Source organism: Rattus norvegicus, chromosome 17 (genome assembly GCF_021556685.1).
Source record: "Rattus norvegicus strain SHRSP/BbbUtx chromosome 17, alternate assembly SHRSP_T2T, whole genome shotgun sequence".
Taxonomy (NCBI): domain Eukaryota; kingdom Metazoa; phylum Chordata; class Mammalia; order Rodentia; family Muridae; genus Rattus; species Rattus norvegicus.
In genome coordinates this window covers 58,260,557-58,277,207 of record NC_141550.1, presented here as the reverse complement: position 1 = coordinate 58,277,207, position 16,651 = coordinate 58,260,557, and positions in this window count along the sequence as shown.

Below are 16,651 nucleotides of genomic sequence, written 5' to 3'. Positions count from 1 at the left end.
CTGTCACTGATGTTCCTCCCCATGTCACGGACACCCTCACGTGCCCACGGCCCACCAACTGCCTGGCAGTAGACATTCACTGAATGAACACAGAACTGCACGTCTGCAGAGCTTACCTGTGCTCACTGCTTCTCAATTGAAAGCTCATGTGGTAAATGGTTCTCATAATTTGCAGATGGACTCGTTTGGGTCTTACCAGGAACTCGGCATAGGCGATGAGATGGAACAAATGCCTGCCTTTGAAGCCTCTGTGTGATGCATGGAGAGCTCATGCCTAGGTGTCTCCTGGTGCTCAAGTTTATGGTACCTGGTACAGGCATTGGAAACTGAAGGTGGGACTACATCAGATAAACTTGATAGACCTGGTTCTGAGAGAGTAACGACATTAGGACACACATCCTATGCCAGGACCCCACATTCCTATGATCCTTGTGTGCTCCCCGTTTCCTCGTGCCACAGCCCTTACCTCCTGTGTATCAGCAGGCTGCCTAACTTCCTGTCCCTAACACCAACTAGCCCATAAAAAATTGCACTGTAAAGGTTATGAGATACAAAAGTACGATTCTTAAGGGGTGTCCACTAGTCATTAAAGCAAATCTCAGAGGATATAGTGCCTCACCCATGTGGCTAGAGGGCTAATGAGGAAACTAGCCACATTGTCAGGAATCAGGTCTTCCCACTGCTCCCTAACACCAGGAAAAAGTAACATTGGTGTCTTGAGATGCATCTGCCTTGCTGCCTTAATCAAGATGATGTTTCACAGAGCCTTAAAACTCCTTGGAAAAGCCATGACCACGACTACATGAACAAGAAGTAGAGTGGGGCTCTGCACACAGGCTTGTCTGATTCCAAGGTTCATGTCTTTGCCAGCCTGCATCACATTTCATGTTGAGGTGGGTTCTCCTGACCACATGGAAACAGGCCCAGCCCTAGACAAGAAGAATAGAAAATACCCTAAGAACAACATGCATCTTGGCAGAGGAAGGTGGAGACATGGGATTGTTCTCAGTTTCCAGTGCAAACTTGAGAGTGACTGTGAAAGGGGGTTAAGCTCACATAGACATCTAATCATGAATTCCACCTGAGATCACTGGGAGGCTATATTAGGGCAACCATGTATTAATTCTGTCTCTGACAGAACTTCAGACCTACAGAAGCACCTCTGCCCAGTGAAGACAAACTCACCCAGAACACACATTTTACCCCAATAACTCCTGGAACATTTATAGGGAAATAACATAACAGAATTCTCACATTTCAGATGGAAACCAATTTTGCCTAACTGATACTCAGTGATAAAAAGCACTTACCCAGAATGCCTGATGACCTGAGTTCCATCCCTAGCACTCCAGAACCCCAGAACCCACAGTGGAAGGAGAAGACCAACTCTTAATATTGTCCTCTGACCAGTGGTTGCATGCCATTCATGCATCATACTCATATTAACTATCATAAAAATGTTTCAGTAAACCATAGATCAGTAATACATTTTTTTAATCACCCAAATTATTACAAAGCCCTATCAAGTTGTTCCTGATTGGAAGAGATGATTCACAAATGATGGCATCTTAGGTCAAAACTTGTAGTGTTAAGTTAAAGTGATATGTGCAAAAGGCGGCACAGTGTTAAATGCTGACAACAGGAGAGAACAAAGGACTCATCCGGCCTCCACTACAAACTGTACAAGTAAAACATGAAGCAGAAGAGGGCCAGTAACAAGGAAAAGACAACAGTGACATAAGTCAACCTCTGAAAAGATAGATTTCTGGACATACAGTCCAAGGTAGACAGAAGAGACAGAAATTGCCAATCTTCAAAGAAAAAAGGCAGTCTACAGACACTATAGAGTAAGGTAAAGGAATAAATTGCACGTCAATGTTTCTAACAGCTTAGGGTAAAATGGCACATTGCTTAGAAGGCCCTAATTACGAAAGCTCATGCAGAAATGACCTAAATGCTTGCAAAGAAATTAAATTGATTGCTAAAATCTTCCTACAAAAGGGAGTTGTTCACAGCCACTGATTCCACCAGTGAATTTTTTTTCATACTTTTGAAAAGGTTCTACACAAATCATCTCCCTTCCCAATTGCCTGTGAAGTTCAGATCAACAAGGGCATTTCAATATAAGAGCTAGATTTAAATTCCTCAAGAAAATAGATGCGAAGATCTTCAACTGAATATTAGGACATTACTTTGAACACTTTATCAAAAGGAAAATGCAGCGTGATGAGGTGTGATTTTTCCCTAGAACTTCAAGATTCGTGGAGCATCTCCCAAAGTCAAGTAGTGTTACTCCCACTAACAGTGTGACTAAAAAAGGGTGTTTAGGGATTCTCTGATTATCTCCATAGATGGAGGAGAAGCGATCAATCAATAAATCAATAAAATCTACAACAGCAAGTCAGAAATTGCTAGCAGTCTAAAAATAGGTGATTCCTGCAATAATTGTCATCTTCAAAACTTCTGCAAGTAAAACACCAGTGTGAAAGGCCCACACCTTCCTCCAGATGAGGAGTGAAGCCCAGAATACCACTGTCCCCTCCCTAAACCTCAGGCTGGGTTTGTCCTCTATGGACAGACTGCAGCAGCCCAGTTGCCTACAGAAGAAACAAGGATCTGGAAGGGAAAGGCAAGAAGCTATGGGAATTCAGTCACTTTCTACTAAATAATTCTAGATGTGGGAATTTACACATAGACACAGTTCCATTAAAATAAAAATATTTGGTGATAATTTAAAAAGATGTAGACAAATCCTGTGCACTGAAAGCTCCAAAATGTTACTGAAATAAATTAAAAATGCAAAGAAAATGAAATTCCGTGTTTGTGAATCAAATGGAGAAAGGGTTAAGAAAATGGTTTACCAAGGTAACTGTTGACACAATGACATATCTACTGACACAAAGACCTAACTGATACAATGACAACATAACTACTGACACAATGATGTAACTACTGACAATGCTGTTTTAATCAAAAAGCCAACTACATATTGAAGTTTTGTGGAAGAGCAAAGGACTTTAAGAAAATAATTTTGTAAAGAAGAACTTTGGAGGACTTGCAATGTGTAGTTTTATAATGCCACAGTGTCAGAACGATTTACTGAGTGTGAACCTAGCCATAGATGAAGAATGTGGAAGTAGCAGCCAGCACCCACACATGCTGTCAGAGATGTCAAGACAGTACATGACAAGGTAGTATTCAAAGTGTGATGCTAGGCCTCCTGCTATGTGGTCTACTCCTGTAATACCAGCACCCAGGAAGTTGAAGAATGAGGAACATGAGTTTGAGGCCAAAACAGTGATTCTGGTTAAATCCTCAGAAAACAAATGTGCTCCTCACAGCATGTGTAGAAACTGATGGACATTCCTGAGAAGGCTGAGCATATTAGGCAGCTAACCCTAAAATAAAATAATAAAGCATTGATGGGGCAATTTACCAAAATTTAAAATTTTTGCCCTTCAATGACAGCAAGAAAACTAAAAATAAAACTGGGATAAGATATTTGCAGAGCATACTTGTATATTCTATATACCCATAAGAAGCCAAAACATCCACACAATAACCTCCGTGTGTGTGTGTGTGTGTGTGTGTGTGTGTGTGTGTGTGTGTGTGTGTACATGCACTAAGTATAGAGAATAGCCAAGAACACCACATTTTAAACAAGTAGATAAGGTCAGGCTAACCACAATATGCTACACTATACACCCAACACAATGTTAACACATGAATCCTAACAGTATAATTTTTGCTAAAAAGTTGGTAGTAAAACCAAGTCAACTGTTTAACAAACTATGTATATACAATAAAATATTATTTGACCATTAAAAGGCATGAAATTGTAGAAAATGTAGTGCTCACAATGGCCTGAATAAACCTTGAAGACATCGTGGTAAATGACCAGCATCACTGACTGGAGGCTACATGTTTGTGACTCTCATGTATGACGTATCCAAAAGCAAGCAGATCTATACAGAAAGATTTTCATCTGCCTCAGATTGGAAGCAGGAGGGGATGATGATTAATTCTTGTGGGTACAGCTTTCCTTAGGGAATAAGAAATGTTCTAGATCATGGGGCTATTTGGGCAACTCTGTACTAACCCATGTAACTACATTTTAAATGGGACACTGTGCTCCGTGAACTGTATTAATAAATTTATTAAAGTGTGTGTGTGTGTGTGTGTGTGTGTGTGTGTGTGTGTGTGTGTGTATGCACTAAGATAGAAGAAAAGCAACACCGTCGTGTTTTAAACACTAAAGTAAATAAGGTTAGGCTAACCACAATATGCTACACTATACACCCAACAAAATCCCTGAACCTTTGGGGACTTAGTAACGCCAGAGGTTGGCCGTGATCTAAAGCAGACACAGCATTTGCAGGTGACTGGTGGGAATTTAAAATGCCATGTCCCCTTGGAAAATTACCCATCTAGAGAAGTTCAGCCCCACTCTATGAGACCTAGTCAAGATAAATAAAAAGACCGGTCTTCCTGAAGAACTGTATGTATTATGATACCTTAGCAGTCAGGATAGCCTGTCTGGGTTAGCCCAAATGTCTATTGCCTATGATGGAGTGATCATGTCCGTCCATGGCAGTGGGCTCCACTCAGGAGAAAGCACAGAAGAAGATGAAAATCAGAGTGGGTAGAGCGGGATGCAGAGACTACACAAAGGCCATAAATACATTTTCCAAACCCCTGGACTATTTTAAGTTTGAACTGGGTGAGTTTGGGCACAATCAAATAACAGTAACTGGATAAGGCTGATTCTTAAGCAGATAGCGACCACAGACGCATAGGAAGCCCCACCTCACATAAAAGATGCAGCCACTCCTGTGTGCAGGCAGCATTGAATATTCTCCCCAAACCATCTGTTCTTATGGATTTGAAAGGAAAGAAATCAACTATACTAATAATCTTTGGAAAAAAATACTTTCAGCCTAACAGTGACTTCCATGATGACATTCTCGTTCAGGTGCAGCACAGCGCAGTATCCATTTGAAGTGCATCATTGCCGAAAGCCTTACAGGATAATTCTGTGAGGCTTGATTCTGACTAAACTAGGCCCTCTCCGCCTACCTGCCTTAGGTGGTTTTAATCTGAGGTAACTAAAGATCAACACTTAATATTTCAACTGCAGGAATGAGTGCCTTTGTTGGAATAATAATAGTGCATGGATACTAGATTGTGTTTGGGGATTAAAGCGTCACATGATCCTCATTTCCTCCATTAATTGGGAACAGACCCAAAGCAGCCTTTGTATCTGAACACGGCAGCACAGAGCCTGGCTATGCTCAGGGGTTGATGGAATTGCTTTTGTTCAGAACACCATTTCTGCCGTGACACTAGTGTTATTCTCTTTCAGCCTTAGAAGGTGGGAAAAGAAAGCAGCATCTTCTATTTAGGCATGTTCTAGGCTGGCTACAAGCTACATTTTCTTTCATCTGGATATCCAGAAAATGTTATCCTGTTGCTGAAACTCAGACCTTGGCTTTGGCCCAGATTGCCCATCTGATCTGCACAGTGGGTAGGCCACTCAGTCATGTCTCCGCTCCAGAGATGACCTGAAGACACTGGACTCCAGACCAGCACGGACAGCTTACTCATGCCCAGCACTTCCTGCAAGCAGCCCAGCCCAAAGCCAAGCTCTAGAGCCATCTTCTAGAGTGAACAGCTCAAGTTTCTAAGCCTGCTCTTGGCTTGCTCCAGGCTGCCCTCACACAGTCTGCTTTCCTTGGGTCTAAGATGGCCACGAACTAAGACAGGATTTTAGAGTCTGGGTCATTTTATAAGGTGCTTCCCTAATACTTCAGTCAACTTTAGGGGTAATAGTGTGAATTCCAATTCAAACTGATGAAGCTACTGTTTTCCACTCTTAAAAATAAGTAACTAGGAAGTATTCAGGGCCATCAGTACAAAATCATTAGAAATGTGCAGATCATTAGAGCTAATAACATTCCCAGTGAAAACAAACGGTGGCACTTGTGCTGTTTTAACTGCACAGTTTGCGGCTAGAGATTATCTTTCACTAACTAAAACCCTTAATCTAGCCGACAGTATGACATAGAACCTGTGGCACCATGCTAGACAATTGGGAAGGAGTGGCTCTAGAACTATAGCCTTATGCATATATGTACGCATGTGTTTGTGCCTATGGTGGATATGCACATGTGTGTATGTTTGTGTTCATGTGAGTGTATGTGTGTATACATGTATGTGTATATGCATGCATGTGTGCTTATGTGTGGGTGTGTGTGCATGTGTACATATGTGTGCATTGAGGGCATACACGCGTACATGTATGAGTATTCGTGTTTGTATGCATGCATGTATCACTATGTGTGGATACATGTGTGTATATATATGTTCATGTGTATGCATATGAGTGCATGTGTGCATGTACATGTATGTGTCTGTGCATGTGTAGCAACACTTACAGGCTGCTATGGCTTGGATAGAGTTTGAATGTCCTCTAAGGCTCACATGCTAGAGGGTCACATGCAGGAAGTGTGAAGCTTCCCATTGTCCACCCCAACCCTAAGTGTGTACCTCTGCCACCTGCCGTCCCTGAATTGTATCCTTTCTACTTCACTAGTCACACCTAAAGACTTTTCTTTAATCCTGAAATTACTTGTAAATAACTATGAACATGAATGTGCTTCCGTGTGTGGTGACCACGAATTTATAATCACCAGGACAGGAACCACAGAGTGAACTCACACAGCAGCAAGCACCCAATTGGCCTCCAAACCCAGTCCTGTAAGGCCTGCCCTGAAGTAAGGACCCTTAGATCACACTCTCCACAGGAGGTTCCACGGGTCTGGAGACAGCTCTGATGCTGGCTGTGCCTCAGTGACTCCAAGTGACTCCCACTTTCTCAGCTCTTGGTGACCCACTCTGTCACTGGCCTTTTCCTGCTCTCGGTGGAACTCGTGTTTAGATAGTGGGGCTCCTTGGGCTTCTTCAGGGACAGCACCTCCTACTTTTGCCCTTACAAAGGCACTCAGTCCTGTGCCTCCTGGAATGTCCCATTGACACAACCCTTGAATGGATGTGCCTTCCCTGCCCTGAGACTTTTGGTGCCACATGGGTCTGTCCCTGACAATGTCATGGGAAGAAATATAGAGAATGTTCTTGGTGTTAAGGGTCACAGCTGAACTTGAAACATCTCTCAGTGCTCAATTGAGTTGGGTCGCATTTTCCTTTCTTACATCTTGTAGGTGGCCAACAATCATGTAGTGAGTGAACAGATGAATGAAATGGATAAAGAAAGATGTGAGTGCAGCAGCGGAAGGTGCTTTCAAGTCCTCCCTGTAGTTACTGGGCGCAGTCAAGGCAGAAATCAGTGGCCAGATGCAGTTGGACTAAGCACAAGGGAGCAGGTGACTTATAGGAAGTTTCCCAGGGCCCCACATTGTTTTGCTCTGTGACTCTTGTAGACTCTTAGCGTAGCCATGTCTTGTTTTATTCTGCTTCTCAGGTGTATTTGAATGTACATAGGTATGCTTCTACACGTGGTATATCCGTATGAGGATGCCGGAGATGTCCAATTCCCCCTGAATCTAGACTTACAAGCAGTTGTGAGCTACCTGATATGGATGCCAGGAATCAAACTCAGGTCCTCCACAACAGCAGTGTGTGCTCTTAGGCCCTGAGCTGTCTCCATGGACTTGTCTGTCTAGCCCTAGAACGTATCTAAGGGACTTGCCCTTAGTTACTGAGTTAGACAAGCCAAGGGAGCTTTCAGAAGCAAGGCTCACTTTTTCTTGGCTCATCTTAGAGAACTGCCAAGGGTGGGAACAGAAAGGGGACTCTCAAGGCAGTATACCATGAGTGACTGAGGTAGAAAGGTAGAAAACAGGCAAAGAACACACAGTCTGTTGGTCTACACAGTACCCCTATGGTCCTTAGGGGTACTAAGACCAAGAAGGAAGGTCGGGTCACAAGAGCACCAGGGCGGGAACCCCAAACCTGGGGTGCGCCTGCCATACCTAAGTAGATAGAACTTAGTATAGCCTATGTTAAATGACTAAGAAGAGCTTGTGTCTCTATGACCACACTCCACTCCTTCCCCATTTAGGGACAATGCCACTGGACCAAGGTTCCTCAGGGTCTCTCAGTGGGGTGGGTCATCAGGTGCAGCCAGCATTCTCATACTTCTCAGAAGCTCACCCTGGCCTCACCTAACAACCAAAGCCCAAAACTGCTACAAAGAGTCAGATAAATAAATAAACGAAACATTTGTAACTAAGGAGAATTCACCGTTGTTGGAAGATGAAATATCAACTCACAAAAGTGATAGTATTGTTCTTGTCTTTGAAAGCCTAGAAAATGAAACAGTTTGTGACAATTATACTGTTTAAAGCAGTAACAATACAACCAGTCAACAATACAAAAGAAAATGCCCATGTTTTTAACTGGTATAACAAAAAAGGCCTGAAGTGGTAAGCCACATTGAAGTGGAAACTTATGGTTTCTTTGGAAAGTCAGTTAAATCGATGGTGTTTTGCAGGGTCAAACAGGTGAAGAAGTGTTTTCCTGAAGTGGGCACAGGTTAAAGGATGTTCCGTTAAAGCAAGCACATGAAAGGACATGTGAGGAAGGATGCTTTGCTAAGGACACCCATGTCCATGCGTTGGTTTGCCTTATATTTTGTTGTTGAGATTCTGTTTGTTGTGACTCCATAGAGAGAAAGGCACCAAAAAACTTCTGGGGGTTTCCTACCTGTTCTGCGGACTTGATCTGATTGGCAGAGTGATGTCAGTTGAGACAGACTCACATGGAGTTTTGCTAAGACAGACAGACACGCTGGAGCAAGATGCATTGTAAAGCAAGACCAGTGGAGGGCACGTGGTGTTTAGAGGGAGGGAGTGTATAGGGCTTAATGAACTGTGAAGAGGGCTGCTTGCATAGCTAGCTTTGCAAGGTCTTGAAGCTTTGCTGATCTTCACTTTGCTGAGAGAGGCACACCAGAGAACTTCTCCTGCTGTCCCTGCTGGTCCTGGTCGCTCTTGCTGACTTGTGCCAATTCAGCTGAGGCCTAGCTGCTTCTGCTTGGTCGAGACACAGTTGCTGATTGTTGTTTGCTACCCTGGCACTACTGAACTGGACGGCTGGTGTATTCGGGGAAGTATTTGAGAGTGGATCAAGTGACCGCTGCTGAATCCTGTGAACTGAACTGTTGATTTCCTGACAACACAGATGGGACTTGCTCCAAAGAACAATTTCTAAACAGGTCCACCTCCCATGTATCCATACAACCATTTAAAAAACATTATTAAAAAGAGGTTGAAACCCTGGTGCACGGAGGCTCCCGGAAAGAGCGGCGCAGATCTCCTCGGTTGCTGCCGCCGCGGAGAGGACTTAGGCAGTACCCCACGAGCACACTTGAGCCTCGGAACCTCAGGGGAGGGTCCAGGAGCGGCAGGACCCCTGCGCCTGAGACACCGCCGGAACCTGAAGGAAACAGACCGGATAAACAGTTCTCTGCACCCAAATCCCGTGGGAGGGAGAGCTAAACCTACAGAGAGGCAGACACGCCTGGGAAACCAGAAGAGACTGCACTCTGTGCACATCCAGACGCCAGAGGAAAACACCAAACGCCATCTGGAACCCTGGTGCACGGAGGCTCCCGGAAAGAGCGGCGCAGATCTTCCCGGTTGCTGCCACCGCGGAGAGGACGTAGGCAGTACCCCACGAGCACACTTGAGCCTCGGAACCTCAGGTAGGACCAACTTTTCCCCTGCAAGTGACCTGCCTGGTGAACTCAAGACACAGGCCCACAGGAACAGCTAAAGACCTGTAGAGAGGAAAAACTACAAGCCCGAAAGCAGAACACTCTGTCCCCATAACTGGCTGAAAGAAAACAGGAAAACAGGTCTACAGCACTCCTGACACACAGGCTTATAGGACAGTCTAGCTACTGTCAGAAATAGCAGAACAAAGTAACACTAGAGATAATCTGATGGCAGGAGGCAAGCGCAGGAACCCAAGCAACAGAAACCAAGACTACATGGCATCATCGGAGCCCAATTCTCCCACCAAAATAAACATGGAATATCCAAACACACCAGAAAAGCAAGATCTAGTTTCAAAATCATATTTGATCATGATGCTAGAGGCCTTCAAGAAAGACGTGAAGAACTCCCTTAGAGAACAAGTAGAAGCCTAGAGAGAAGAATCACAAAAATGCCTGAAAGAATTCCAGGAAAACACAATCAAACAGTTGAAGGAATTAAAAATGGAAATAGAAGCACTCAAGAAAGAACACATGGAAACAACCCTGGATATAGAAAATCAAAAGAAGAGACAAGGAGCTGTAGATAGAAGCCTCACCAACAGAATACAAGAGATGGAAGAGAGAATCTCGGGAGCAGAAGATTCCCTAGAAATCATTGACGCAACTGTCAAAGATAGTGTAAAGCGGAAAAAGCTACTGGTCCAAAACATACAGGAAATCCAGGACTCAATGAGAAGATCAAACCTAAGGATAATAGGTATAGAAGAGAGTGAAGACTCCCAGCTCAAAGGACCAGTAAATATCTTCAACAAAATCATAGAAGAAAACTTCCCTAACCTAAAAAAAGAGATACCCATAGGCATACAAGAAGCCTACAGAACTCCAAATAGATTGGACCAGAAAAGAAACACCTCCCGTCACATAATAGTCAAAACACCAAACGCACAAAATAAAGAAAGAATATTAAAAGCAGTAAGGGAAAAAGGTCAAGTAACATATAAAGGCAGACCTATCAGAATCACACCAGACTTTTCGCCAGAAACTATGAAGGCCAGAAGATCCTGGACAGATGTCATACAGACCCTAAGAGAACACAAGTGCCAGCCCAGGTTACTGTATCGTGCAAAACTCTCAATTAACATAGATGGAGAAACCAAGATATTCCATGACAAAACCAAATTTACACAATATCTTTCTACAAATCCAGCACTACAAAGGATAATAAAGGATAAAGCCCAACATAAGGAGGCAAGCAATACCCTAGAAGAAGCAAGAAACTAATCGTCTTGGCAACAAAACAAAGAGAAGAAAAGCACACAAACATAACCTCACATCCAAATATGAATATAACAGGAAGCAATAATCACTATTCCTTAATATCTCTCAACATCAATGGCCTCAACTCCCCAATAAAAAGACATAGATTAACAAACTGGATACGCAACGAGGACCCTGCATTCTGCTGCCTACAGGAAACACACCTCAGAGACAAAGACAGACACTACCTCAGGGTGAAAGGCTGGAAAACAACTTTCCAAGCAAATGGTCAGAAGAAGCAAGCTGGAGTAGCCATTCTAATATCAAATAAAATCAATTTTCAATTAAAAGTCATCAAAAAAGATAAGGAAGGACACTTCATATTCATCAAAGGAAAAATCAACCAAGATGAACTCTCAATCCTAAATATCTATGCCCCAAATACAAGGGCACCTACATACGTAAAAGAAACCTTACTAAAGCTCAAAACACACATTGCACCTCACACAATAATAGTGGGAGATTTCAACACCCCACTCTCATCAATGGACAGATCATGGAAACAGAAATTACACAGAGACGTAGACAGACTAAGAGAAGTCATGAGCCAAATGGACTTAACAGATATTTATAGAACATTCTATCCTAAAGCAAAAGGATATACCTTCTTCTCAGCTCCTCATGGTACTTTCTCCAAAATTGACCATGTACTTGGTCAAAAAACGGGCCTCAACAGGTACAGAAAGATAGAAATAATCCCATGCGTGCTATCAGACCACCACGGCCTAAAACTGGTCTTCAATAACAATAAGGGAAGAATGCCCACATATACGTGGAAATTGAACAATGCTCTACTCAATGATAACCTAGTCAAGGAAGAAATAAAGAAAGAAATTAAAAACTTTTTAGAATTTAATGAAAATGAAGGTACAACATACCCAAACTTATGGGACACAATGAAAGCTGTGCTAAGAGGAAAACTCATAGCGCTGAGTGCCTGCAGAAAGAAACAGGAAAGAGCATATGTCAGCAGCTTGACAGCACACCTAAAAGCTCTAGAACAAAAAAAAGCAAATACACCCAGGAGGAGTAGAAGGCAGGAAATAATCAAACTCAGAGCTGAAATCAACCAAGTAGAAACAAAAAGGACCATAGAAAGAATCAACAGAACCAAAAGTTGGTTCTTTGAGAAAATCAACAAGATAGATAAACCCTTAGCCAGACTAACGAGAGGACACAGAGAGTGTGTCCAAATTAACAAAATCAGAAATGAAAAGGGAGACATAACTACAGATTCAGAGGAAATTCAAAAAATCATCAGATCTTACTATAAAAGCCTATATTTAACAAAACTTGAAAATCTACAGGAAATGGACAATTTCCTAGACAAATATCAGGTACCGAAGTTAAATCAGGAACAGATAAACCAGTTAAACAACCCCATAACTCCTAAGGAAATAGAAGCAGTCATTAAAGGTCTCCCAACCAAAAAGAGCCCAGGTCCAGACGGGTTTAGTGCAGAATTCTATCAAACCTTCATAGAAGACCTCATACCAATATTATCCAAACTATTCCACAAAATTGAAACAGATGGATCACTACCGAATACCTTCTATGAAGCCACAATTACTCTTATACCTAAACCACACAAAGACCCAACAAAGAAAGAGAACTTCAGACCAATTTCCCTTATGAATATCGACGCAAAAATACTCAATAAAATTCTGGCAAACCGAATCCAAGAGCACATCAAAACAATCATCCACCATGATCAAGTAGGCTTCATCCCAGGCATGCAGGGATGGTTTAATATACGGAAAACCATCAACGTGATCCATTATATAAACAAACTGAAAGAACAAAACCACATGATCATTTCATTAGATGCTGAGAAAGCATTTGACAAAATTCAACACCCCTTCATGATAAAAGTCCTGGAAAGAATAGGAATTCAAGGCCCATACCTAAACATAGTAAAAGCCATATACAGCAAACCAGTTGCTAACATTAAACTAAATGGAGAGAAACTTGAAGCAATCCCACTAAAATCAGGGACTAGACAAGGCTGCCCACTCTCTCCCTACTTATTCAATATAGTTCTTGAAGTTCTAGCCAGAGCAATCAGACAACAAAAGGAGGTCAAGGGGATACAGATCGGAAAAGAAGAAGTCAAAATATCACTATTTGCAGATGATATGATAGTTTATTTAAGTGATCCCAAAAGTTCCACCAGAGAACTACTAAAGCTGATAAACACCTTCAGCAAAGTGGCTGGGTATAAAATTAACTCAAATAAATCAGTAGCCTTCCTCTACACAAAAGAGAAACAAGCCAAGAAAGAAATTAGGGAAACGACACCCTTCATAATAGACCCAAATAATATAAAGTACCTCGGTGTGACTTTAACCAAGCAAGTAAAAGATCTGTACAATAAGAACTTCAAGACACTGAAGAAAGAAATTGAAGAAGACCTCAGAAGATGGAAAGATCTCCCATGCTCATGGATTGGCAGGATTAATATAGTAAAAATGGCCATTTTACCAAAAGCGATCTACAGATTCAATGCAATCCCCATCAAAATACCAATCCAATTCTTCAAAGAGTTAGACAGAACAATTTGCAAATTCATCTGGAATAACAAAAAACCCAGGATAGCTAAAACTATCCTCAACAATAAAAGGACTTCAGGGGGAATCACTATCCCTGAACTCAAGCAGTATTACAGAGCAATAGTGATAAAAACTGCATGGTATTGGTACAGAGACAGACAGATAGACCAATGGAATAGAATTGAAGACCCAGAAATGAACCCAACACCTATGGTCACTTGATTTTTGACAAAGGAGCCAAAACCATCCAATGGAAAAAAGATAGCATTTTCAGCAAATGGTGCTGGTTCAACTGGAGGTCAGCATGTAGAAGAATGCAGATCGATCCATGCTTATCACCCTGTACAAAGCTTAAGTCCAAGTGGATCAAGGACCTCCACATCAAACCTGATACACTCAAACTTATAGAAGAAAAACTAGGGAAGCATCTGGAACACATGGGCACTGGAAAAAATTTCCTGAACAAAACACCAATGGCTTATGCTCTAAGATCAAGAATCGACAAATGGGATCTCATAAAACTGCAAAGCTTCTGTAAGGCAAAGGACACCGTGGTTAGGACAAATCGGCAACCAACAGATTGGGAAAAGATCTTTACCAATCCTACAACAGATAGAGGCCTTATATCCAAAATATACAAAGAACTCAAGAAGTTAGACCGCAGGGAGACAAATAACCCTATTAAAAAATGGGGTTCAGAGCTAAACAAAGAATTCACAGCTGAGGAATGCCGAATGGCTGAGAAACACCTAAAGAAATGTTCAACATCTTTAGTCATAAGGGAAATGCAAATCAAAACAACCCTGAGATTTCACCTCACACCAGTGAGAATGGCTAAGATCAAAAACTCAGGTGACAGCAGATGCTGGCGAGGATGCGGAGAAAGAGGAACACTCCTCCATTGTTGGTGGGATTGCAGACTGGTACAACCATTCTGGAAATCAGTCTGGAGCTTCCTCAGAAAATTGGACATTGAACTGCCTGAGGATCCAGCTATACCTCTCTTGGGCATATACCCAAAAGATGCCCCAACATATACAAAAGGCACGTGCTCCACTATGTTCATCGCAGCCTTATTTATAATAGCCAGAAGCTGGAAAGAACCCAGATGCCCTTCAACAGAGGAATGGATACAGAAAATATGGTACATCTACACAATGGAATATTACTCAGCTATCAAAAACAACGGCTTTATGAAATTCGTAGGCAAATGGTTGGAACTGGAAAATATCATCCTGAGTGAGCTAACCCAAACACAGAAAGACATACATGGTATGCACTCACTGATAAGTGGCTATTAGCCCAAATGCTTGAATTACCCTAGATGCCTAGAACAAATGAAACTCGAGACGGATGATCAAAATGTGAATGCTTCACTCCTTCTCTAAAAGGGGAACAAGAATACCCTTGGCAGGGAAGAGAGAGGCAAAGATTAAAACAGAGACTGAAGGAACTCCCATTCAGAGCCTGCCCCACATGTGGCCCATACATATATAGCCACCCAATTAGACAAGATGGATGAAGCAAAGAAGTGCAGACCGACAGGAGCCGGATGTAGATCTCTCCTGAGAGACACAGCCAGAATACAGCAAATACAGAGGCGAATGCCAGCAGCAAACCACTAAACTGAGAATAGGACCCCCGTTGAAGGAATCAGAGAAAGAAGTGGAAGAGCTTGAAGGTGCTCGAGACCCCATATGTACAACAATGCCAAGCAACCAGAGCTTCCAGGGACTAAGCCACTACCTAAAGACTATGCATGGACTGATCCTGGACTCTGACCTCATAGGTAGCAATGAATATCCTAGTAAGAGCACCAGTGGAAGGGGAAGCCCTGGGTCCTGCTAAGACTGAACCCCCAGTGAACTAGACTGTGGGGGGAGGGCGGCAATGGGGGGATGGTTGGGAGGGGAACACCCATAAGGAAGGGGAGGGGGGAGGGGGATGTTTACCGGGAAACCAAAGAATTATTATTACGTATTAAATAAATTTAAAAAAAAATTTAAAAAAAAAGAAAAAAAAAGAGGTTGAGAAAAAATTAAAATCACACCACATTCCAGTCGTAGATGGAGAACACAATACCCGAGAGTCAGTTTCTTCTTACTCAGTGAGAAGATGCTTGAGAGAGCTCCCGCTGCATAGTTCAGAGGTTCAAAACTGAAATACTTGAAATAAAGTATTTAACTTATTTTGAATTTTACAGGAACCCACAGTTAAGAGACTTTAGTTATTTTAAAGTGACTGTGAACTTTTAAAGTGTTTGAACTTTTAAAAGACCATGGGACTTGTAAAGTTATAATGTTTTATGTTGTGATATTAACATAGATCTTGGGGACAAACAAGAAAGGTTTATTATTTAATAGTGATGTGCTTATTCATTAAGACAAGAGGTCAACAGTGCTCATTAGCTCATGGACAGACCCATGGCTCCAGCTGCATATGTAGCAAAGGATGGCCTTGTTGGGCACTGGTGGGAGGAGAAGCCCTTGGTCCTGCCAAGGATCAACGCTGGAGTGTAAGAGTGTGCAAGTCAAGTTTGAGGAGACAGCGGGACATGGAAGTGGGACATTGGAGATCATATTCTTGGGGAGCAACACAGTTCAAAGTCAGAGGAACACAAACCTAGAAAACACCAGCAGGCCAAGGTACAGAAGGGACCAAAACCCTTAGTGATTGACTATCTTGCCTTTTGGACTCGGTGCTTATTAATTTACCTGCCGCTCAAATTTATTTGTAACACCAAAAATCGATAGTTACAGGTGTTAGCAGCCATTCCCAGACCTGCTGAGAATGAATCATGAATCACCAGCCAGGCTAGGCCAGGTCAGCTCAGAATGAACCAGGCCACTGACAGTCTTTCAACACCAAATGATAATAACGGTCATTCACTCAATGATTTGGCTCCATATTCTGACATTCATCTGCTGGCTTCGGTGAGCCTGCCTTCTCCCCAACTTGCAAGCACAGCTGGAGCGCTGGCCAGTGTTTCTGAGCATCTGAGCTGTAGGTACCTCCCAGGAGCAGCACCTTGGTAGGGAAGCCTGAGTGT